Here is a 25,345-nt window from a genome sequence, read left to right on the forward strand (position 1 = left end):
TACCAAGTGGAGTGTAAGCAAAAGTGAGCTGGAGGCAGAACCATCCAGATACCTCTGCAGAACTCCATGTGTTTCATTGTTGGGGAATGGAGAGGGAGCTTCTCCAGTAATATTTACAAACCCCTCTCCACAGTTACCAAGGAAAGTCCTCTCAAGCTCACAGCCCCTAGGAAGATTATGGGGGAGAGATGGCACAAAACAGTAAGCATCAAGTCATCAAGAACCACACTGAAAAGTATCACACACACTCACATATACACACACACACGCACACATACACAAAACATGCTAAGTACTTTACCATTGTTTTCATTTATTCCAAAGACATTCCTGTAAGGTAATATCACCCCATCTTACAGAAGACGATTGAGGACTGGGGAACAAGTGTGTGGCAAGACTGGGATTTGAAAATATATTGGACATTTGAGCATCTTAGAGCTTCTCCTTGGCTGTTGTGACAGCAGAGGGATGACTCAGCTGGACCTGAAATCGGGCCCTCTGAGCAGGCAGTCCTGAGGCAAGGCCCCTGGTTTGCGCTACAGTGAGGACTGGAGGACTAATGAGAGGCATGTGGCCATTGGGTTGGAGGGATCAAGGAGGAGCCTTTGGAAACCCTGCACACTGGACAGTGGTGAACAATTTCTGAGTGGTCTCTGGGCTGAAGGGAAAAGGAAAATGGAATTCTGCTTTTGGCAATTCTGCTGAGGAAGAATTGCAGACCAGAGACCCCTGGCTCCCCACTCCCTTCAATGGAGGCTTCGCCCCCAGTCAGTGGGAATGCCTTTGTGGCCCTCCAGGCTCTCTGCCTCTAGTCTCTGTACTCCAGTGCACTTTGGCTTCATGCCCCAACGCCCCTACCCAACACTGAGGGCATTACCTTTCTTCTTGTTGCCTCCCTTAGTCTTTTTTTTTAAATTTATTTATTTTATTTATTTATTGGCTGTGTTGGGTCTTCATTGCTGCACAGGGGCTTTCTCTAGTTGCTGCGAACGGGGGCTACTCTTCATTGTGCACAGGCTCCTCACTGTAGTGGCTTCTCTTGTTGTGGAGCACGGGCTTTAGGCACATGGGCTTCAGTAGTTGTGGCACATGGGCTCAATGGTTGTGGCTCATGGGCTCTAGAGCACAGGTTCAATAGTTGTGGCACACAGGCTTAGTTGCTCCATGGCATGTGGAATCTTCCCACAGCAGGGCTCAAACCTGTGTCCCCTGCATTGGCAGGCAGATTCTTAACCACTGCACCCCCTAGGAAGTCCTCCCCCCTTAGTCTTGAAGGAAGACAAAGGAGGAAACCAAAGCCCAAAGAGAAGGCAGGCCTCCCTGGAACTTCTGGCTTCCCCTTCTTTGACGACCCTAGGGCTATTCTTAAAAAGAGTGAGAGACTCAAGCTTGGTAGGATGTTTCTGTTTCTTTTTCTTCCTCCACCTAATTTGTAAATCTAAGTGTGAAGATCCTTCAAGGGGACATAAATCAAATTGTAAAATAATCATTTATTATTCTCACCACTTAAAGAGAAATTGAACAGGATAAAACAGGGATGGTTTGTCTTCTCCACAATGTCTAGGGCATCAGCTAGAAGACTCAAAGTTTGGTGGTGACTTGACAGCTGGGGACTGGATTCTGAAGGCTTGGCACTTCACATGTCTGGCAGTTGAAGCTGGTTGTTGACTGGAACCTTAGTTCCGTCAGCCAGAACACCTACGTCACAACATAGCAGCTGAGTCCCAAGGGCAGCATCCCAGGAGAGCCAGGTAGCGCTGTACTGCCTTTCCTAACCTAGTTTTGGAAGTCACACAGTATCATCCCTGCCATATTCTGTTTGTCAAGGCAGTTACATGGGCCTGCCTCACCCAGTTCCAAGGGGAAATAGATTCCACCTCTTGACAGAGGAGTCGCAAGGCTCTGAAAGTGTGTGTAGAGCTGGAAATGTAGACAGTTTTGGGAACCACAGTCTGGTACGGTCTATCAGCCTTCCAGGGAAAGGAAAGGAGATTCCCAATACTGGGGTCATTCTGGGATTTTTTTCATGCTCAGTCTTGGCCTCACAGTTCTTCACTGCCCTGGTAGCTCTTCAGTGCCTTTTTTTTTTTTTTTTTTTTTTTGCCTTGCCTCGTGGCATGTGGCATCAAACCAGGGATCGAACCCATGCCCCCTGTAGTGGAAGCGTGGAGTTCTAACCACTGGACCACCAGGAAATTCCCTTCAGTGCCTTTAACAAATGTTTTCTCCAGCTTTTTTAATTAGAAAAAGGGTTGGAACCATCGAACCCAGTCCTTTTTCTCTGGAAGGGGGGCCCTGGGCAGTGCATTTAGAATGTACACAATAGGGACTTCCCTGGTGGCACAGTGAAGATCCCACATGCCACAGAGCAACTAAGCCCAGGCATCACAACTAATGAGCCCACGCACCACAACTACTGAAGCCTGCATGCCTAGAGCCCACGCATCACAAGAGAAGCCACCACAATGAGTAGCCCCTGCTCGCCACAACTAAAGAAAGCCCACATGCAACAACAAAGACCCAACACAGCCACAAATTTAAAAAAATGTACACAATAAAAGGCTATGTCCCCAAACATACAGCATATTTACTCATGTGATATGCAAACATTAAGCACTGTACATGTGGGGACTTCCCTGGTGGTCTAGTGGTTAAGACTCCATGCTCCCAATGTAGGGGGCTCAGGTTCAATCCCTGGTCAGGGAACTAAGATCCCACATACCGCAACTAAGCCTGCATGCTGCAACAAAGACCCAGCACAGCCAAAATAAATAATTAATTTTTTAAAAAGCTCAGTACACATGAAGTTTTAGAAATACGTGAGAAATAACGATGATATTTATAGGAACAGTGATTACAACTTTATAAAAAGTGTATGTGTGGAGAAGCACTGGAATTGTCCATGGGGAGACTTGTTTGAAAATTAAAAGCAGTTTTGTGTACTTTCAAAGAAAGTACACAAAAAGTTAACTTTGATCTCCACCCCCCAGCATTTTACCCTGAAAACTTCCAAACATACAGTGAAGTTGAAAGACTGCAGTGAACACCTGTATAACCACCACCTGGATTCTACCATTAACATTTTACTATGCTTAATTTTTATACATCTGTCACCCTCTATTTCTCTATCCATTTTATTAATCCATCTTATTTTGACGCATTTCAAAGTAAGTTGCCGTACTTAGTATAGTAGCTCCCTCTAAATATTTCAGAATGCATTTCATTAACTAGAGTTCATTATTTGTGTGCAATTTTTTCAGACAATAACGCTCAGCTCTTAAGTGTATATTTGCTGAGTTTTGACAAATGCATACACTTATAAATAGTGAATTTTTTTTTTTTGGCTGCACCATGTGGCATGTGGGATCTTAGTTCCCAGCGGGAACTAAGGGATCAGTTGAACTAAGGTTGAGGGATCGAACCCACAACCCCTGCATTGGAAGCATGGAGTCTTAACCACTGGTCCACCAGGGAAGTCCCTAAATAGTGATATTTTAAAAACAACTAGTTTGCAGCACAAAAAAATAAAAGTAAAAAACAACTAGGGGACTTCCCTGGTGGTGCGGTGGTTAAGAGTGTGCCTGCAAATGCAGGGGACAAGGGTTCGATCCCTGGCCTGGGAAGATCCTACGTGCCACAACTACTGAGCCTACAGGCTCTAGTGCCCATGTGCCACAACTACTGAGCCCGTGCGCTGCAGCTTATGAAGCCCACGTGCCTAGAGCCCATGCCCTGCAACAAGAGAAGCCACCGTAAGAGGAGCCCACGCACCTCAATGAAGAGAGAAAAGTAGCCCCCACTCACCACAACTAGAGAAGGCCCACGCAAAGCAACGAAGACCCAATGCAGCCAAAAAAACCCGAAAAAACAAGAAAACTAGGATTTGTTTTTCAAAAACTTGGTTGCTCAACAGTAATTAATGTAAAATGCCTTCTCTACCCTGAGCGATTTGCACAGCAGGCCTGAGCCTACAGTCACAGGTAGTGTCATCTTGGCGAATGGATGGAACTAGGGCTGAACCTCAGACCAGAATTTTGGGCCTGGGGGCAGAAACATTTCTTCTGGTTTAGGATATCAGTGGCGGCCCTGGAGTGAGAATGGGGGCAGATGTTCTTTTAGGTAGAAAACTCCAGCAAATGACCCTTGGGAATAGAACAGTGAATGGCCCGGAAGTCACTTGGCTCTAAGTTCCTTCAGCTTGCTATCATACTGCCTTGCTTTATTTTCATTACAGCATTTAGGAAATTTTCTTGTTCACTTGTTTATTGTCTGTCTGCTATCTAGACTGTAAGTTTCTGAGAGCAGAGACCTTTTTTGTCTTACTCCCTGCTGTGTCCAGCACATGGTAGGCACTCAATAAGTATTTGTTGAGCCACTGATTCAGTGTTCCATTTACTAGATGGGGAAAGGAGGCCCTGAAAGGGAAAGTGAATTGCCTAAAGAAACAGGAGCACTTTACTCCCACCCTCCAGCTCTCCTTCTAGTCCAATCCTTCTCTCACAAAACCTGTGACTTCTGGGGCACCTATGGGGTGGCTGACAAGTGCCTACTGCAAGGTGTGTGCTCCTGTGGGCTGGAACTAAAACAGGATCTGGAGGAGGACCTGGAGCAGAAGACTGCCTCCCCACCCTCTCAGTTCCTCTCTTCTCCTCTCCTCTTCAAAGATAGCCCTTTGCCTTGTGGTAACGGGAGGACCTGTGGACACCATAGGCATAGGTAGGATGGGGAGTCTGGACAGGTCTCCCCAGGTGGGCAGCTGAGGATGGGACTCTGTCCTCTCCCACTGCAAGTAGGGTCTATGTGGTCCCCAAACTGAAATTTCCTTCTCAGGGTCTCCAAGATGGAATAGGCAAGGCCCTGTCTCTCCTTGGTGTGAGGTCCTGTCACCTCTGCACACGCATCAGAAATGCTCTGACCCCTATGCAGCTGTCTTGTGGTGAGAAGAAACAGTGTTTTCTGAGAATGGTTTACTTGCCAAGCTGCACATGCCTGTAAATCTTGGTACAGACTTGGGAGATTCCAGGAAGAGTAGCAGAGGGAGACTCAGGTCAATCAGCCAGTGGTGAGGCTTGAACCCCAGGGCTCTCTGACTACCACACCCAACCACAGCATTTTCCCATGTGCGGTCAGATCCAGTGGAAATCCTTCAAATGACCTCAAGGATTAATGCTTTTTATTATTATAGCTATTTATTTTAATGTAGGTTAGGAAATATAAATAGCACGTCAAACCCTTTTATGGTAGTATAAGTAAAACTATAAATAAAAAAATAAATTAACCAAAAGAAACATATTAAGAAATAGTAGTGTAGGTCAGATGTACGTAAAGCAAGCCTGGTGGGGTTTGGTTCTAGGGTGCTGCTATCCTAGCTACCCAGGTATCTCCAGCACTCACAGTCATTATTTTTCTCGGTTTCCAAACAGAGTTCAGGCTTTTTCACTTTTGCATTCAATGTATGTGGATAGTGAGTTTTTCTACTTTCCGGGTAACTGAATGGTTGGTGCATAGAAGGACCTGCCCTCATTGGCTGCCCTTCGGATCTTAACAGGAGACTGGGTGTGGGGCCTCTGGGTCTTTGGGCTGGACAGTCTGTCCAGCAGAGGCGTCTAGGATTCCGTCATTTCACAACACCTCTAGGACAGCTCTGTTGAGAGAGAGTAGGAGACCCAGCTCCCACTCAAGGAGGGACTTCCCTGCCAGGGAGAGGATGCCCTTAAGGACGCCCACCACATCCCGTATTCCCAGGCAGTGGCTTTGGTCAGCACACACTTATTCCACAAATCGGGGCAGCGAGGTGCATAAAGTCCCAAAGTGACGCCCCTACTGCAGGCGGGGGTGGGGACTGGAGGTGGTAGCTGGTGTGGGCTCCTTCACTTTCGCTGAAATGTCCCCGCCATGAAAAAGGATTGCCACCAGCCAAGCACCCTAACGCCTGGGGCTCTCTGAACGTGGGACTCTCTGCCGGGCCGCGGATGGGAGAGGGAGGCTCGCCGCCGCCGACCTGTGGCAGCTCAGGCTGCGGGTCAGGAATGAAAGGTGTCTCAGCAAGCTCCACTTGCACACTGCTGGGCAATCTGTCTCCCGCCTGCAGACTCCCAGCCACTCCCCCTGTGCGGGTCCCGGTGCGGCCGAGGGACGCTGCGCGGGGACTACAACCTGGGGAGTGTCTCACCAGCCACCCACCACGACTGTGCAATCGGCCTTCAGCGATTCCCGAAGTCCTGCAGCCTGGGAACCCGCTGTTGCAGGGCGTACCGACCGATGGCTTTGAGGTGCCCACGTGCGGCGGGGAGCGCTGGGGAGGAGATCCGCACCTTCTACCCGGTCCCCGGCCTCAGGGGGAGATGCATCTCTCGGTCCTGTCGGCGATATGAACCTCCCCTTTCCCGCCAGGCCTACCGCAAACACCCCCACCGCAGAGCACCGTGTGTCTTGTTTCTACCCGGCTCGGTGCTAGCCAGGCCCGGATATGCGCATCTGGAAAGCTGGGGAGATTTCCCTGGGGCTCGGGTGGGGATGGCGTGGGCAGACTTGATGTAAGACGACAGCCACAGTGCTAGGCCTCTTCCAGGGGCTTTGCAAGTTTCTCTCCCTCCCCATTGAGAGCCTCCGTCCTTTAAATACCTTGCAGCAATTAGAAAAGGTAAAAAAAAAAAAAAAAAAGTTCCAGGGAACCCGTTTGGAGAGAGGAGTGGAAAGACGACTTTTGAGTTCCAGGCCGTCCAGAATCGCTAGACGTTGGTGTAACTTGTGTTTGGCCTCAGTTTCCGCATCTGTAAACTGGGAAAGAAGGCCCACATCCAGGGGCTTGGGACTGTAGAGAGGCGGAAGGTGTTGGTGCACGGCCGGCCGGTGCTCCCAGGGTCCCGCTTCCCCCAGGGTTGGGCCGCCGTGGGGCGCACACCTCCCGGGCCATCAGTGAGACTGTGAGACCCGGCCCCGCGCCCCAGGCTGGCGGGCGAGCTAGCGCTCGAAGGCGCGCAAGGGCAGGGCCCACGAGGGCCAGGAGACGCCCGTTCGGTCTGGGCCAACCAGCGCCCGTCTCTGAACCGCCAATGAGGAGGCTCCTTACAGCCAAGGCCGGGTCGGGAGCGAGGCTGCGGCGAGTGCGGCGCTGACAGAGACGCGCGCGCGCGCGCGATCTAGCTCGGACCCGGGACTGCCGCCGCCATCACCACCGCCCGCCCAGTCGCCCCTCAGCCGCTTCCCCTCGCCATGGAGGCGAGGCCGCCGCCGCCGCCGCGGGGCTCCGAGCCGTGGGCCGGGCGGCGGCCCTGAGGGCGTGTGGCGGGCCGAGACGCTGCCGCGGCACCGAGGCGGAGCCGCCGTCCTCGTCCCCAGCGGTCCCGCCCAGCGCCGGACTCGGTGAGTGTTCACGGCCGCCGCCGCCCCGGCCGGCTCCGGAGTGGGGGGTGGCGGCTCCCGGGCGCGGGTGGGAGGGGTCCCCGGCCCGAACCCGAATCCCTCTTTTCCGGGCCGGATCCATCCGGCTTTTCCAGGGATCCCACATCCTTGCGCTGTCCGTGTGTGTGTGTGTGTGTGTGTGTTGGGGCGGGGGAGGGCGGTGTCCCCGGAAACGCGCCGACCCCTCTCCACTGCCCAGGAACTTTGCGTGCGACCTCCTGGGGCCGGGCCGGGTGCTGCCTTAGTTCATTCTGAAAGGAGACATTTGGTCCGTGAGAACAGCCTTTGGTCAGGTCCATTTACTGGGAAGAAAGAGGTGAAAACTGGCATGAGAAAATTTGCTCTTGCAGCGACCAACTTTTCTTCCTCGGGCCCCTCTCTTTTCCGTCCACTCCCTACAGTTGAGGCCGCTTAAGGAAGGGAAACAGGGAGCTCACAGCAGCCCAGAATTCAAAATGAGCCAATTGGGAATGCAGGTCCCCTCCTTTTTTACTTTTGGTGAATAACAAAGAGTATCGTTTTTTGAAAAATTAGTTCCTAATTGTATTTCCTGAAGATAAAAATAATAATGGCAGAGCTGAGCCCAATGTCGACGGTTGTTTTTTTTTTTTTTTTTTTTTTTTTTTGAGGTCAGTAAATGATGTTTGTAAGACAGGAAAAGAGGAATGTTTAAAACCTCTCTAGGAGGGTGAATGCTTTCAGAAGCTTTTGCCCAGGGTAGGGATCCCTGCTCTAGAACCAGTCATATCTCCCGAAAGATCTCTTACCACCTGCTTGCTGTTAAGGCAGCTCTAGAACCAGAAGATGGTGGGCGAGGAGAGGACTGGCGGTGGAAGATGGGCGAACATCTTCCTGCCTGGCCACTCCTTTACAAAACACAAGTCTGATGCTGTCACTTGTTTAGTTAAAACTCCCTTGCTTTCCTTTTTCCATAGGATGAATGAAGCCCAAAATGCCTTAACAAATCATACAAGGCCCTTGACAGTCTTGCCTCAACTTTTTTACTTTTAGCTTAATGCTTCAATTTTCCTTCCTTTCGCCCCCTGCTCTCTGGCCATTCAGAATTGCTTGACAGCCTGTTTTCACGTTTGGATGTTTTTGCTAGTGTGATCCTCTTTCCTCCCCACCTTTACCTGCCAACCTCTACTCTTCCTTTAAAGCCCTTCTCATTTGAGAAGCTTGATGAGGCCAGCAGCTGTGTCTTGTTCAACTGTTTGTCTCCCATGTTGAGAGGTTTCTTCCTCCCATTTGTCTCACAGGTCCTGTCCCATCTCTTCCATTTATGCCTTGGCTCTGTTTACTTCCAGGTATCCACTTTCTGAGAGAATCTTTCCTGAGTGTTTCCTCTTGGTGTGCACACCTAAAACTTTTAGTATCTTGAGTCCCCATCTTTCCATGTCCGTCCCATCCAGCCCCTATAAATAATCAGCAGGCAGGAACTGACAGGTTTCATATCCCACTGGCCTTCAATCTGCTCAACTGTCTCTGAAAGGCCCAAAGCCCCACTGTCTCTTTTTCACCTCTGCCTGCTTTAAGTGGGCTGGCTGATGCATATACTGGAAGGCAGGGTGCGATCTAGGAGGCTGTTCATTGGATACCTTTTAGACACTAATTTACCATCTAGGTGAAATTCAGAACCAGAAAGCCCAGTCCTCTGAACTACATTCACGTGTATTCTATTTGCCAGAACAAGTGCTTGGGATACAGAGTAAAAGTGAGGAAGTCACATCTTTACCTTTGAGGGGCTCACAGCTTAATGCAGGACAGGTGGATACAAATACTTACCACAGGTACTATGAGAGTGTAATAGTTTCTTTTATTTGCCTTGTGTCAGGCTAGGTAATAAATGCTTTCCATGAATTGTCGTATTTAATCCTTTCTACCATTATATGGTGGCTAATTCCTACTAGACAAGAGTGGAAACTGAGCCCGTACAGTGTGCAGATGAGGGAATAGCCAGGATTTGAATCTTGGCAGTCTAGTTCCAGAGTGTCTGCCTGGCTGTATAGACAGCATTCCCTCCCTGGGTGGTCTGAGAAAACTTGACTGGGAGGGGGCTTGTGGGTCATGAAGGAGGGATAGGAGTTTATGTGTAGTGGACAGAATACAGGAAAGAGGGAGCAGCACAGGCAGACTTGGAGGTGGAAGGAACCCATTGTCCTTGGGAAGCAGGGAGAGGTTATTAAACAGTTGGATTGGGTAGAGGAAAGAAGGGTGGGAGATGAGATTAGGTTGGCTTGAAGGTCTGTAAGTGCTATGTTTGGGCAGTGGAGACTTTAAAGGAGGCCAGGGACTTGGGCAGACCAGACTTTGGAAAGGTCATTCAGGGGCAATGTGGGGCCAGATGCTAATGCCCCTCCAATTTAGGAGGCAATGGCCAGGCCCCACAGAGGCGGAATCACAGTCTCTTAGGCCTAGAGTGAGGCCTGAAGAGAATACTGCTAAGTTTTGGGAACAGATCATACTTATGAGAAAAAAAATCCCAGCAGCACTAAAGTGTGTGCATAGAGAAATGTCTCACTTTTACCCTGACCTCCCCGGAGATGGTTGAAATTTCCGTTTCTGTGGCTTTACATAGACACTCTTCTTCTATAAACCTGTATCTGCCTATCCATACTCCTACCCCATGGTACATACCAGTCACATCTTGCTGACTGCCTCCCCACCCAACCCCCAACCAGTGGACTGCCAGGGAATTACCATATCTTGCTCGTTTTTACTTAACGTAGGAAAATCATTACATATTAGTACATATAGAGCTATTTGTTCTTTTTATTTTATTGATATTCTTTTACTAATTTCATTGTTTGGCTGCACCATTATTTGTAGCTAGTTTTTGGATTAAACAACATGGAAGTTGTTTCCAGGTTTTTCTATTACAGCATCGTAATGAATATCCTTCTACATTATTATGAGCTCATGTGTAAAATTATTTGAATTGTATATTTTTAGAACTGGAATTACTGGGTCAGAGGATATGTGTGCATTTTAAATTTGTAGACATGTAGCCAAATTACCACCCCTTGGAGGAGGTTGATCCTCTCTCCAAAATGTGAATGGAACTCAAACGAAGCTTCATCAGAGTATGCATCAGGATGGTCTGGGATGCGTTTTCAGATGCTTTTCTCTCACCTAACCTCCTCTCATGTGACTGTAGCCTACTTCTTTCTGTTTGCAGGAGGAGACATTGAGTTTCAGAAGGATAAAGTGACTTGTGCAAGACAGTGGGTGGTGGTTGTTTTTTTAAGCAGCTCTGATATTTGTATTTGCCCAGCATCTTTTATTGGCCTTCTCAGAGTCGATTTGTAAACATTGTTGCATTGCTTTTCTCCACCTTTATGTGGACAGAATGAGGTGCAGGGGAAGCTTAAGTTATGAGCAGAAATCTGGCCAAATATAGAATCTTGTGTTTTTACTTCTAATGCAGTAACTAATAAATGTTCCCAAATGACAAATCTGAAGAAATTTTTTTAGTGAGTCAGAGTACAACAAAAATAGCGATAACACTAACAATACAATTAAGCAACAAACCCTCAAATAATCCAACATTAAAATTTGTTTTAATATAGTCTCTTTAGAAAAGAAAACCCATTAAATGTGAAGTTGTATTTAGTTTATTTTTTTTTTAATAAATTTATTTATTTTATTGGCTGTGTTGGGTCTTTTTTGCTGTGTGCGGGCTTTCTTTAGTTGCGGTGAGTGGGGGCTACTCTTTGTTGTGGTGCGCGGGCTCCTTATTGCCGTGGCTTCTCTTGTGGAGCACGGGCTCTAGGTGCATGGGCTTCAGCAGTTGCAGCACACGGGCTCAATAGTTGTGGCTCACGGACTCTAAAGTGCAGGCTCAATAGTTGTGGCGCACGGGCTTAGTTGCTCCGCAGCATGTGGAATCTTTCTGGAGCAGGGATCGAACCCATGTCCCCGGCATTGGCAGGTGGATTCCTAACCACTGCGCCACCTAGGAAGCCCCTGTATTTACTTTAAATTCACATCCAGTTGTGTCAGTGTATAGGCATAGATTTTTTTTAATAGTTATAACCTTTTATATGTACTTGACAGGTAAAGTACATACAGAATGTGATTTTTGTATGCTTGAATAACATCAGATATTTTATTTTTACTCATTTTATGTATTATTTTAAATCACAGAATAATATGGCATGAATTGATAAACATAGTTTGTGCAGTTGTTTTTTCCTTTTTTCTCCCCTTTTTACTATTATAAATGGTACTTCTGAGCACCCTGTTCAAATACTTCTTTTGGATTATTTTCTTGTAACCTTACCCCTAAAATGGGTTCACTGCGTCAGAATATGGTTTCCAGTGCCGAATTGCTATCTAGAAGGGTTGAACTAGTTTACAACACCATCAGCAATTTATGTGGCCCTATTTCCTGACAATACAGCCAATGATATTACCAACAAAACCTAAGATTCGATTTTGTTAATTTAAAAGAAATGTAATAGTACTTTGAATTAGGTTTAATTTACGTTTCTTTAGAAAAACTTTAGAAAAAATCTAAATGAGCTACTAAAACTCATTGAGTTTTAGAGTTTACAGTGCTGTGTTATATATCATATCCACGAGTTACATAGCTAAAGGCCACTTGTTTTTGAAGAAAGACATGGTTGATAGGACAGAAATATTGTGGAAATTTAGGATAAGATAATATTTATATGAAATAGAAAACTGGGTGCTGTTCAGTAGAAAATATCAGACATTGTGCTGGGAGTTAGGGATACCCCAGAGTAACATGGATGTGATGTCTGTCCTTATGGGCTAATGCAGTAGGCAAACATTAATCATCTATGGTAATTACAGATGTGATCAGATGGGAAGAATAGGATGCCTAGGGAGTGCCAGAGAAGTTCAACAACATTTGCAGTTTAAACAACACAAAGGCCCTGAGCTAGGAAGGGGTTTAGTACCTTGGGTTGGTGCTTCTCTAACTTGAGTGTTCAAGTGAACCATCTGGGTGTCTTGTTAAAATCCCAAGTCCTGATTCAGTAGGTCTAAGGTGGGGCTTGGGATTCTACATTACTAACTAGCTCCCTGGTGAGGAAGATGCTGTTGGTAGGTGGACCACATTTGAGTAGCAAGACCTAATTGAGAACTTGGTGAGCACCAGAAGCTGACTGACCGTGGTGAGTAGGAGGGGGTAGTTCTCTATCCTAGTTGCACTTTAGGTTCACCTGGGGAACTTACAAAAATTAGGGATGCAAATAGCCCACCCCCAGAAATTTTGATTACATAATTGGTCTGGGGAGGAGACTGGAAGAGTGTGTGTGTGTGTGTGTGTGTGTGTGTGTGTTTTTAACTCCCTCGGTGATTCTAATATGCAGCCAGGGTTGAGAACCACTGGCCTACAGAGAGGCAGGGGCCAGAATTGAGGGCCCTATGCACCATGCAAAGATTTTGGACTTTATCCTGAAGGCAGAGCTAAGCCATTGAAGGATTTCAAAGAGAAGTGAACTGATCTGATTTGCAGTTGTGAAAAGTTCACCGTGGCTGCAATCCAGCACAGTAGTTTTCAAAGTGAGGTAGATAGAATGCTGAGATGCTGAACTTTTTATTATTTTTATATGAAAAATGATAAAACATTACATTTAGGGACTGTCACTGGCATCTTCTTGGGTCTTTAGGTCAAATAGTGTTTGGGTGTCCAGAAGTAAGAGAGGAGAGTTCTGCAGGAAGCAAGCAGAGCTATATATATGCATTAAAAAAAAAAACTTATTTATTTGGCTGCGCTGGGTCTTGGTTGCAGCATGCAGGATCATCGTTGCCTTGTGCAGGATCTTCACTGCCGTGTGCAGCATCTTTAGTTGTGGCATGCAGACTCTTAGTTACGACATGTGGGATCTGGTTCCCGGACCAGGGATCACACCCGGGCCCCCTGCATTGGGAGTGTGGAATGTTAGCCACTGGACCACCAGGGAAGTCCCTATATACATACATTTGCTTTCAGTGTATTGCAACATATTGATAACAGTTTATATTATCCAGTTTTCATTAACCTTCACAAAAAATGAAATAAACAGCTTAAAAAGATCCCTGCAAAGAAACCAGTGATTGAAGAGCGTATTAATAATGCAAGCACAAGGAAAAGGAAACAGAAAAACAAACTGGCAGAGCTGACCCTTGTCTAGCTCCTATTATGACGTCTTGGTGAGCAATTAAAAAAAATTATTTATTTGTGCCTGGTCTTAGTTGCAGCATGCAGATTCTTTAGTTGTGGCATGCATGTGGGATCTAGTTCCCTGACCAGGGATTGAACCCAGGCTCCCTGTATTGGGATTGTGGAGTCTTACCTACTGGACCACCAGGGAAGTCCCCCTCTTCCATGAGCTATTAAATCAGATTGAATAAGTCAGCTCATATTACATTGGAAAGTATCAAGAACCCAGTTTGAAACATGGACTTACATTCTCTGTCATAGGAATCTTGCTTTAAGATTATGTAGAACCTGAGATATTAAATAACAAAACATGAGGCTATCACTAGTACCAAGACATTTGAAAACTAAGTGTCTGGAGCATAAAGAGAAGCTCTGCATTTTTTCTCCCCAACAGTATTTAAAGTCATAGGCTACAGAGTTCCCTGGCGGTCCAGTGATTTAGGACTCAGTGCTTTCACTGCTGTGGCCTAGGTTCAATCCCTGGTGGGGGAACTAAGATCCCTGCAAGCCATGTGGTACAGCCAAAAGGAAAAGGAAAAGAAAAAAGAACATAGGCTATTCAATCAGATGCTATACATAATTTTACTAACCTAATGATTAAAGTATCTATTTCAAGATTTTCTGTTCTTATAAATGACAAAAAGGCACATACATTGGCAGGTTCTTCCTGTCCACACTGTCCCCCACCCCCCTAAAACGGCTGATACAGCGTGTGGAAAATAACATCAAGAAACTAAAACATGTTCCTTTGTCCACAAACACTCTTGTAAGATGCATAGTAAATGTTGCTGAAGAATTGAACAAGCAATATTAGAATAAATTTCTCAGTTTTGGAGGTTTGCTACCTAGTTTTAAAAGTATAGAAGCTTCTAGCATGACTTAATATTTGCTAGGTTCCCTTTATTAAAAGAAATTCAAGAAAAATTACTTCTTTTTTGAGCTACTAGAGGAAAGTTATACTGGAGAAGACATTCTTAATAGTAAATGACTGCCTTCATAACATTGCTGTATGGAATAATTGTCTAAATGTAAACTGACAGAACAGGCACTTTGAATGAAAAATGAAATGCGTTCATTGCCTCTTCATGAACTATTGAGGCAGGTTATCATTTGTTGGTTATCTTGTGGTGGAGTTGTTGATGTTATACATTTTACTTTTAGCAAAAAAAAAAAAAAAGCTGTTTTTTCTGTGATAAAAGCTAATATTATAATAATAATATTAGCTAATATTATTTGACAAATTAATATCCTTAATCTGCCTCTTCAAGTAAAGATGTTATTTTAACAGTGAGAAAGTAATGTCTTTTTTCTTAGAGGTGTGCTATGGGATAGCATTTTCCTTGTAATTTAAAAAAAAAGCTTTATCGTGATATAATCTACATACTAAAAAATTCAACCTTTTAAAGTGTACAATTCAGTGATTTTTAGTATGTTTGTGGAGTTGTGCAACCATCACCATTATCTAATTTCAGAACATTTTTATCACTCCAAGGAGAAGCCGTACACACATCACCTTCACTCCCCATTCCACCCTCCCTCCAGCCCCTGGCAGCCCCTAGTCTTTCTGTCTCTGTGTATTTTCCTATTCTGGACATTTTATATAAATGGAATCATATAAAATGTGGCCTTTGTTGACTGACTTCTTTTAATTAGCATAATGTTTGGGGGGTACTTTCATGTTGTAGCATGAATTCATTCATTCCTTTTTATAGCTGAATAATATAATCCATTATATGGATATATTGTTTATCTATTCAACAGTTAACGAGCTTTTGGGTTGTTTCCACTTTTTGGCTATTATGATTAATACTGCTGTGAACATTCATGTACAAGTACATGTGTGGACATACGTTTTTATTTCTCTTGGATATAGGGTAGAATTGCTGGGTTAAATGGTAATAACTGTTTAACTTTAGAGGAATTGCCAAACTGTTTTCTAAAGCAGCTGTGGCAATTTACATTCCCAGCAAGCAAGGCACAAGGGTTCCAGTTTCTCCACATCCTCAGCAACATTTGCTATGCTGTCTTTCTGACTATAGCTATGTTAGTGGTATGAAGTGAAAGTTCATTGTACTTTTGATTTGCATTCCCCCAATGACGCATGATCTCATGATTTTGTTGCATCTATAAAAACTCTATTTTTACACATGAAAAACATGGAAACATAAATTTCTTACCTGATGAACGTCTCCAAATGTATTTCTAAAAAAATTTCCAGATGATCTAATGAAATAAAGGACCTAGGCATTGATCATCAGTTGCTATTAAAACCAGTAGGGAACTTTATAATAGAAGGATCAGACTGACAATCTTCTGATCAGTCATAACGTCTCTAAAATGGGTACAACCAAACTTTATGTTCCTCTGATGTGGTGCAATAGGAAAAACATAACACCAGTTATGAAATGTTCTTTCCCTACCAAAATTGAATCAAACCTGACTAATTAAGCATCTAGATCGAACAGTCAGCTTACAGAATGTAATTAGAAAATTCAGAATGTGAGAAATCTGATAGGACAAATGAACCCAGTTACTTCAAATAAATGGCAAGAAAAAAAGTGGAGAAACTATTACAGATTAGAAAAGATTTGAGGCATATTAACTAAATGTAATGTGTAGACCTTGATTAGATCCTGTTTCATACAAACCAACTATAAAAAGATATTTATGAGACAATTGGGAGTAATTTGAATAGCACTTAATATAGTAAATGATTTTGAAATAATTGTTTTAATTTTTTAAAGATATGATAATAGTATTTTAGTTATATTAAGAGAAAAGACTTTTCCCTTACAGATAAGTACTGAAGAATTTATAGATGAAATGATATGATATCTAGAAGTTGCTCTAAGATAATTCATTGTGTCTGAGGGTTGTAGGTTATTTACCATTATTGGTAATGAGTGAAGCTGGATAATAGGTATATAAGGGTTTATTATTACTTTTTTAATAAATTTATTTTATTTTTGGCTGTATTGGGTCTTGGTTGTTGTGCGCAGGCTTTCTCTAGGTGTGGTGAGTGGAGGCTACTCTTCGTTGCGGTGCACAGGCTTCTCAGAGTGGTGGCTTCTCTTGTTGGGGAGCATGGGCTCTAGGCGTGCAGGCTTCAGTAGTTGCGGCACATGGGCTCAGTAGTTGTGGCTCGCGGGCTCTAGAACACAGGATCAGTAGTTGTGGCGCACAGGCTTAGTTGCTCTGCGGTATGTGGGATCTTCCTGGACCAGGAATCGAACCCATGTCCCCTGCATTGGCAGGAGGATTCTTAACCACTCCGCCACCAGGGAAGCCCTGTAAGGATATATTATAGAGTTTGCTTTTGCTCTTAGTTTTAGTGGGTTTCACAACCATTAGAAATTTAAAAAGTAAAATCTTCTGACTAGTTTTCAAGAGTAATTTCAAGAGTAGTTTCCTTTTCAAGGGAAGATAGACATTTGCTAGCCAAATTTAAAGGAAATGTTTGTATAATTGGATGGGGTTGGAAAAATAAATACCACAATTTAGTAAGCACAACCATAGTGTTTCTTCCTTTTGGACCCATATTTCTTTTTAACTATGATAGCCATTAAAACCAAGTATTGATTTGAAACCAGACTTTCAGATTGCTTTGTCACAAAGTATTAAAATGAGATCTTTCAGGACTTCCTAGGTGGCTCAGTGGTTAAGAATCCACCTGTCAATGCAGGGGACATGGGTTTGATCCCTGCCCCAGGAAGATCCCACATTGTTACGGAACAGCTAAGCCCGTGTGCCACAACTACTGAGCCTGCACTGTAGAGCCTGTGAGCCACAACTACTGAAGCCCACATGCCTAGAGCCGGTGCTCTGTAACAAGAGAAGCCACTGCAGTGAGGAGCCCACTCACCACAATGAAAAGTAGCCCCTGCTCGCCGCAAATACAGAAAGCCCATGTGCAGCAAGCAGAACCCAACACAGCCAATAAGTAAATAAATAAATTTATTAATAAAATAAAATGAGATTTTTCAAGCGTAATGGGAAATATTTGATCAGATAGATCACACTAAATATTTTCTTTCTTGCTTGTTTGCTTGCTTGCTTTTATTTTTGGCTGTTTTAGGTCTTCATTGTGGTGCATGGGCTTTCTCTAGTTGCAGTGAGCTGGGGCTGCTCTTTGTTGCGGTGTGTGGGCTTCTCATTGCCGATGGCTTCTCTTGTTGTGGAGCTTGGGCTCTAGTGTGCGGGCTTCAGTAGTTGTAGCACGTGGGCTCTGGAGCGTGTGTGCTTCAGTAGTTGCAGCACTCGGGCTCAGTAGTTGTGGCACCCAGCTTTAGAATGCAGACTCGGTAGTTGCGACGCATGGGCTTAGTTGCTCTGAGGCATGTGGGATCTTCCTGGACCAGGGATCAAACCCATGTCCCCTGAATTGGCAGGCGGCTTCTCAACCACTGTGCCACCAGGGAAATCCCCACACTAAATATTTTAAAAACAAGTTTAGTGTTAACATCTTAGTGATAGTAGTAATGGTTTTTATATTTTCCCATATAAAAACCATTATTGTAATCATTATTTTATTACATTTGGGAATGAATGAGTGTTTTTGTAGTATTTATATACGTTAGTACCTTTGTCATATTTACTGGTGAACATATGTTGGGGATGTGTGCGTTGATTGATTGGCCAGTGTGCAGTCAAAAGATTTGATTGTTACTGTGGAGAACGAACTGGAGACAGCATAGAGACTAATTTGGTGACTGTTACAGCAGATTTGGCCAGGGTTGGTGGTGTTCTGGACTGGTTTGGCATAAGGGGAGTGGTAACAGGGATGGAGATACGTGAATAAGTATGATTTAAGCATTGGAAGCATTGTAGGGTTCCAGATTTTTGGCTTTTTGGAAGTGAACTGAGCTTTTGTGTATGGGGAGATGTTAAAACCCGGCTGCTATAACTTGTTCAAGAGTTCTCAAATATATATATATGTATGTATATATATTTTTAAATTGTGAGTTCTCAAGTATTGACTGACAACTTAACCATCAATTTGTTTTCAAACATTGGTTGACAGGTGGCTTAACACAATATTGTAAATGCGTTAATACTACCCATTAATAAAGAGAATGTCTTCCATTGGTGTATCAGCATTACATCAGCATATGGAATTGTTCCAGGACTTCCAGTGTCCTTCTAAAAGGAAAGGTGGAGGTGTGTGGGGGAGAGCTTTCATGGGGATGCTTCTGTTTTGGTGCCCCTTTCCATGTCTCCAGTGATGTGAATGCTTTACCCACCTTTCAAGGAGTGAGGCCAGCTCCTGAATCAGTGCTTCTGCTGCTCTCTGTGATACCACTGCTCTCCAGTGCGCCTTACTTCCCACCTGAACCTGCTTACTTTGTTAACAGGGGCTGACTATACAGTGACTTCCAACTGGTGTTTCTCTGTTTCTCCATTCTACTAGCTGGTGGAAGTGATAGAAGATCCTTTTCTTTCCTATAGTTCGTACCCAGTTAGCAATAATGCTGTTGGTAGCAGTTGTGAACCTCTAAGTTTCTCAGTAGTGGCTGACTGTGGTGGGAAGGAGGAGGTAAATTTGGAAAAGCGTCTTTTTAGAAAATGGAGAAAATATGGCTTTATGTTTTTTAGTCAGTGTGTAGTTTTAAATTTGCTTCATTTAAAATTATGTGTGCATTCGAATGAAACATGCATGTGTTAAAATATTCAAATATTAGTATTAAAAACATACAGTAGAAGGTAATTCTCTCTCCCCCATCTTGCAAGTTCTCCTTTTCAGAGGCATTCTTAGGTAGTATGAACAGTACTCATGAAACCTTCCAGAAAGATTCATGCCTGTATAATATGAGAGTTACTTAAGTTTGACCTTTCAACTAACATTTCTTGCTTATTCACTTGCACTTAGCTTTCAAAAGTTCTACCTTGAAGAAAGGCTATTGTAGAGCAAGTAGTGGTTAACAGAGCAGTTCAGTTATTTGTGTTTTATAATGTCTGAGTGGGGCTTTTGTGCGTGGAAAGGACTAAAAGTTGTTTGGGTTTCAAATTAGTATTCAGTTTAAGTGGCAAATTAAAAACTTAGTTTTTTCTCTCGTCTTATTGTACTTGTAAACATTGTAATTTATGTATAGAAATAAGAACAATAACTTTCGCTTGCTCTTTAATTAATGTTAATTCAAGCTTAACTGATTAAATTCCTTCATACTCCTTTGTTAGTGAATTACATTTTCTCAGATATTTAAAATACATTTATACTGTCAGTCTGTCAAACCACCAGTCCCTTGACAGGTTAGAGTTACCACCTTAACAAGTAGAATCTCCTTAAGCACTTGAGCAGTACTAAGAAATTAAACTTATAAATGTAGTAAAGCAGATTCTTTTATGATTTCCATTGCTTTTCAGTAGCTGAATCTGATTTATCAACATTTTAAAAACACATATCCTAAACTTAACTCAAGAGTGCTGTGAGTTTGATATCTCATCTTGCAGCTAACACCTGTTTCTGCTGGAGTTGTAATGCAGCTTAACCAATTAAGGAGGACAGCTTTACTGTCTAAGAGGGCCTGAGTTACTGGATTGAAAATACAGAACCACAGTGCAGTTATTTATTGGTCAAAGGTTCAAGACTGAGAAGAGAAAACTATGGGCTCTGTGTTTCCAGGATAATTCTACTTAAGAGGTGCCCTTCCTTATATTACAGTCCTGAATTTGGCGTCAGTGGGGGAATCAGTGTTTGAGGTCTGTTTTGCAACCCACTGTGTGCTTTATTTTTTTTGTTTTTTCAAGTTAACCTCGTAATTTTTTCCCCCAAATCAGATTAGTTTTTTTCTTCTTCTTTTTTTTTTTTCTTCATCTGTGCTGCACGGCATGTGGGATCTTAGTTCCCAACCACGGGTCGAACCTGCGCCCCCTGCATTGGAAGCTCAGAGTCTTAACCGCTGGACCGCCAGGAAGTCCTCAGATGGGATTTTGTATTTCTTTCATATTTTCCTTGTCAGGCCTTATAATTATTTTAATTTGGGGAGTTGAAAGTGACTAGAGTTCATATCCCATACCTGCTGTGCTTGTGAACGTGGGAAAAGTATCAATACTTAACTCTTCTGAGACTGTTTCCTCATCTAATAAATGGGTTCAACAGTAGTATTCTTTTACTGCATGTTTATTTTAAGGATTAGATAGTGCACCCCAAGTGCTTGGTAGAGTTCTTTGGGTGTAGTAAACTTTCAATAAATGTTAGGAAATATTATAATGATCTTGATTTTATTTGTCTCTCTTTCCTAGTAGTTAGTCGGGATACAGTGTAGCTGTATAATTGATCACAGAGTAACTTTTATCTTCCTGGGGTTTCAGTGGGGGAGCATGTGGCAAGAATGGGAGAGGGAAGAGAGAGGAAAAGGAATTGAGTAAATGGAATAAACTGTACAACATCTGCTCCCTGAACCATCTTGCCTGGAGTTCTGGGACACCCTTTCTTGGTTTTTCTCTACCTTTCTGCCCACTCATCAGTTCCCTTAGACCTTTATTCTTTGACCACTCTTTGACTTATCCAAGAGTACATCCTTAGCCTTCTTGTGTTTCATACTGTGTATTGTTCCTGGAAGCACATGCCTGTACCCAGGGTTTTGGCTTCCAGCTCCTTGCTAATTAGGAGAAAATTCGTCCTCAGCACTGGATGATAGCCAACAACCTACTGGTCATCTTCATTGGACTGTTTCCCAGGCACCTGTAACAGGCTCATAACTGACCTCACCTTCCCTTTAAATGTGTTACTTTTATATTCTCTAGCTTGATGAATGGCACAAGCCCGTAACCCAAACCAGAGACTTGGATGACATTGTTCTTCTGGTTGGTGATGCATTCCTATTTGTTTTACCTTTAGTGTTTCTCCAGTTTGTGTGCTTTCCCCCACCTCTTCTGTCCCTTAGTTCTGGTTTCTTCTCATTTAGATGACTGCTGCAGACTCCCTAGTTGTCTGCCCATTATTATTTCCTTATTCCAGGTCATATATCACATTGCTGCCAAGAGTGATCTTTTTGACTTCCTTATCTAATCACAGCACTCCCCAGTTTAAAATCCTCTGGATAAAATCCAAACTCCTTATCAGAGCAAGCTTTTGCGACCAACCCTTCTTAACCTTATTTAGCCTTACCTTTTCCTTGTATCCTTGACTGTGCTGTGCTCTTTCAGACCCTCTGTCTTTGGCTGGACTGCCCATCTCCCTCTTTTTTACCTTGCATTGTAATTTCTTAGGTAGGGATCAGCTCCTCCAATCAGCATTACCTTACTGACTGCCTCAGTTCTGATCGAGGTATAGATCCTGTGCTTATTTCTGTCAAGTCACTTAATCATATTGTGTGATAATCCAGGCACTTATATGATAATCCAAACTTTGACACGTGCAAATTAGTGGTTTTAGAAGGATGCTGGTGGTCCAGGATGTGTAGTGATATGTAATTTCACTGAGGCGTGGATTCATATTACTTGCACTTTGAGTTTGATGGCAACAGGTGAGTTTCCTTAGTTCTTCAGTGAGCCTGACTTCACTCAGCATCTAAAGCTGTTTATTATTTCCTTTTTTTTCTTGTTAATTTTTTAGTTTTGTAGGTTTTATTTTTTGATTCCAAAACTGGAGAATACATTTAAACAAGAAACTGTAAGCCCTTGTAATGGCTTGAAAACCCAGAAGGTTTTTAAGATGTCTTTTTCTTCTCTCCTGTTTCCATCTCCCTTATCTTTGGCATTAAGTTAGTTAGGGGACGCAAACTCAAATATGTCTTTGGAAGCTAGACAGCTTATATGAATGAGAGAAGTAGATCTGTTGAGTCATATGTCACACTGGAATTTCCATGGCCTATCTAAAGGAGTTCATATTCAATATTTTTATAACACACTGTGCTACCAGTTTATCACCTTCACTGTAATCGCCAAAGACTGTATGTATACGATTTAGTTTATCTTTCTCTTTGGAGCTGAATTCATTAAATAAGCAAAAACTTAAGTAACCATACTACTACTTAGTCTTCTAGACCCAGCTGAAGTATCACCCACTTAGTGAAGTCTACTGAATTCTCCTAGGAATTGTTTTTTCCCCATTTTAGTGTCTTCATTGCTGTGTATGGGCTTTCTCTAGTTGTGGTGAGCAGGGGCTACTCTTTGTTGCAGTGCAAGGGCTTCTCATTGTGGTGGCTTCTCTTGTTGCGGAGCATGGGCCCTAGAACATGCAGTCTTCAATAGATGTGGCACAGGGGCTCAGTAGTTGTGGCACACGGGCTTAGTTGCTCTGTGGCATGTGGGATCTTCCCAGACCAGGGATCTAACCTGTGTCCCCTGCATTGGCAGGAGGATTCTTAACCACTGCGCCACCAGGGAAGTCCGATCACAGTGTATTTTAATTACTCATTTTCATGTCTAATCTCCTGTTAGTTTATTGAGGACAATTATGTATTGAGGAGCATGTCTTATTAATTCTGTTAGGAGTTCAATTCATTGGTATTGATCATTGAGCAAAGTGCTCAGCATACAGTAAACAGACATGTTTGTTGACGAACAGGTATTGATTAAAACCAAAATGTGGGGGTCTGTAATATAACATTTCTTTTTCTTTTTATGATTCGAAAGGCTGTGTGGCTAAGCTAAATTTCAGCTTTGTTTCTTGGAAATTACCAGGAACATTCGTGATGATTGATCTATTGGGTTGGCCAAAAAGTTCCTTTGGTTTTTAAGTAAAAATAAAAGACACATTTTTCATTTTTACCAAGAACTTTATTAAACAGCATATTCACCACTACCTTCTGCCATTTTTTCAGGCAACTTCATAATTTCATCTTCCCAAAAGTTTTTTTTATATAAATTTATTTATTTTATTGGCTGTGTTGGGTCTTTTTTGCTGTGCAGGGGCTTTCTTTTTAGTTGCGGTGAGTGGGGGCTACTCTTCGTTGTGGTGCACGGGCTCCTCATTGCCGTGGCTTCTCGTTGTGGAGCACGGGCTCTACGCGCATGGGCTTCAGTAGTTGCAGCACATGGGCTCAATAGTTGTGGCTCACGGACTCTAAAGCATAGGCTCAATAGTTGTGGCGCACGGGCTTAGTTGCTTCGCGGCATGTGGGATCTTCCTGGAGCAGGGATCAAACCGGTGTCCCCTGCATTGGCAGGCGGATTCTCAACCACTGCGCCACCTAGGAAGCCATTCCCAAAACTTTTTATCTTTTTGCACAAAGAACTGTTCTAGATGCCTTTTACAGTCTTCCAGGGAATTGAAATTTCTTCCATTAAGAGAATTTTGTAAAGACCGAAATAAGTGGAAATCTGAAGGTGCAATGTTTGATGAATATGGTGGAAAAATCAGAACTTGCCAGCCAAGCTGTAACAGTTTTTGCCTGGTCATCAAAGAAACATGCGGCCTTGTGTTACCCTGATGGAAGGTTATATGTTTTCTGTTGACTGATTCTGGATGCTTTTCGTCGAGTGCTGCTTTCAGTTGGTCTAATTGGGAGCAGTACTTGTTGGAATTAATCGTTTGGTTTTCTGGAAGGAGCTCATAATAAAGGACTCCCTTCTGGTCCCACCATATACACATCACCTTCTTTGGAGGAAAATAGGCCTTTGGTGTGGTTGGTGACGGTTCATTTTGCTTGCCCCATGATCTCTTCTGTTCCACATTATTGTACAGTATCCATTTTTCATCACCTGTCACAACTTGTTTTAAAAACAGAGTCTTTTCATTACGTTTAAGTTTATGTGGAACCCAAATATCAAAGCAATTCACATAACTAAGCTGGTGCAAATGATTTTCAGCACTTCATTTGGATATTTTGAGTATGTCGGCTATCTCCCATGTGGTATAACGCTGATTGTTCTCAATTAATGTCTCAATTTGATCGATGTCAACTTCAACTGGTCTACCTAACAGGGGAGCATTGTTCAGCGAGACATCTCTAGCACAAAACTTAGCTCTGTCATAGCACCTTCTCCATACACTGCACAAATATTTTTTTTTTTGCATCAGTTGCGTTTTTACCTTTCTTGAAATAAAAAAGATATGCCGAAAATGTTGCTTTTTTTCTTCCATCTTCAGTATTAAAATGGCTACACAAAAATTCACCAATTTTGGTAAGTTTTTTTTTTAACGCACGCTGATATGACAACTGTCACAATACAGTCTGACAGAATTGTTTCAAATGAAGTTAAAGACAACTAAGTGCTACTAGAGCCAGCTTATGGAAAAAATATGAATGAACTTTTTGGCCAACCCACTATGTTGCTGTGTTTGGTGCAGACAGATATGTGTGCTGATGGTGACTAAACAGACGTAATTGCAAGTATTCAATGGTTCATCCCCCTGAGAAAAGATTCATCACTAGGGGGAGCTTCTTGCTTCTAATTTCATACATTTAAGACAAATCAATCACCTGATGACTGTGGAAAATGTAAAGAAATTTGAGTACACCTTGGATAAAGAAAGGGTTTGGAGTAAGCAGACCTCATTTCTATTTCTGGCAGTACTAATTAGCCTTGTGACTTTAGGCAAGTCTTTCCCAGTCACAGTTTCTTCCTCTATAAAGTGATAAGGAACTTGATGGTTTAAGATCCTTCTAACTCTAGGGACTTCCCTGGTTGCTCAGTGGTTAGGAATCCACCTGCCCTTGCAGGGGACACAGGTTCGATCCCTGGTCCAGGAAGATCCCACATGCTGCAGAGCAACTAAGCTGGTGGGCCACAGCTACTGAGCCCATGCACTGCAATTACTGAAACCCATGTGTGCCTAGAGCCCGTGTTCCACAAGAGAAGCCACTGCAATGAGAAGCCTGCACA

At 43.4% G+C, this 25,345-nt stretch overlaps 1 protein-coding gene across 7 annotated transcripts in view; it reads left to right on the forward strand.

The window, feature by feature from the left end:
* The first annotated feature begins 7,090 nt into the window (after positions 1 to 7,090).
* Positions 7,091 to 25,345, forward strand: part of PTPRA (protein tyrosine phosphatase receptor type A) — a 164,554-nt gene continuing 146,299 nt past the window's right edge. For all 7 annotated transcript variants that reach the window (XM_057700859.1, XM_057700861.1, XM_057700862.1 and 4 more), the window contains exon 1: positions 7,091 to 7,365. The gene's annotated coding sequence lies outside the window, so the exon portion shown is untranslated. The remainder of the gene's footprint in view (positions 7,366 to 25,345) is intronic.

The sequence above is a fragment of the Hippopotamus amphibius genome, chromosome 12 (genome assembly GCF_030028045.1).
Source record: "Hippopotamus amphibius kiboko isolate mHipAmp2 chromosome 12, mHipAmp2.hap2, whole genome shotgun sequence".
NCBI classification, from domain to species: domain Eukaryota; kingdom Metazoa; phylum Chordata; class Mammalia; order Artiodactyla; family Hippopotamidae; genus Hippopotamus; species Hippopotamus amphibius.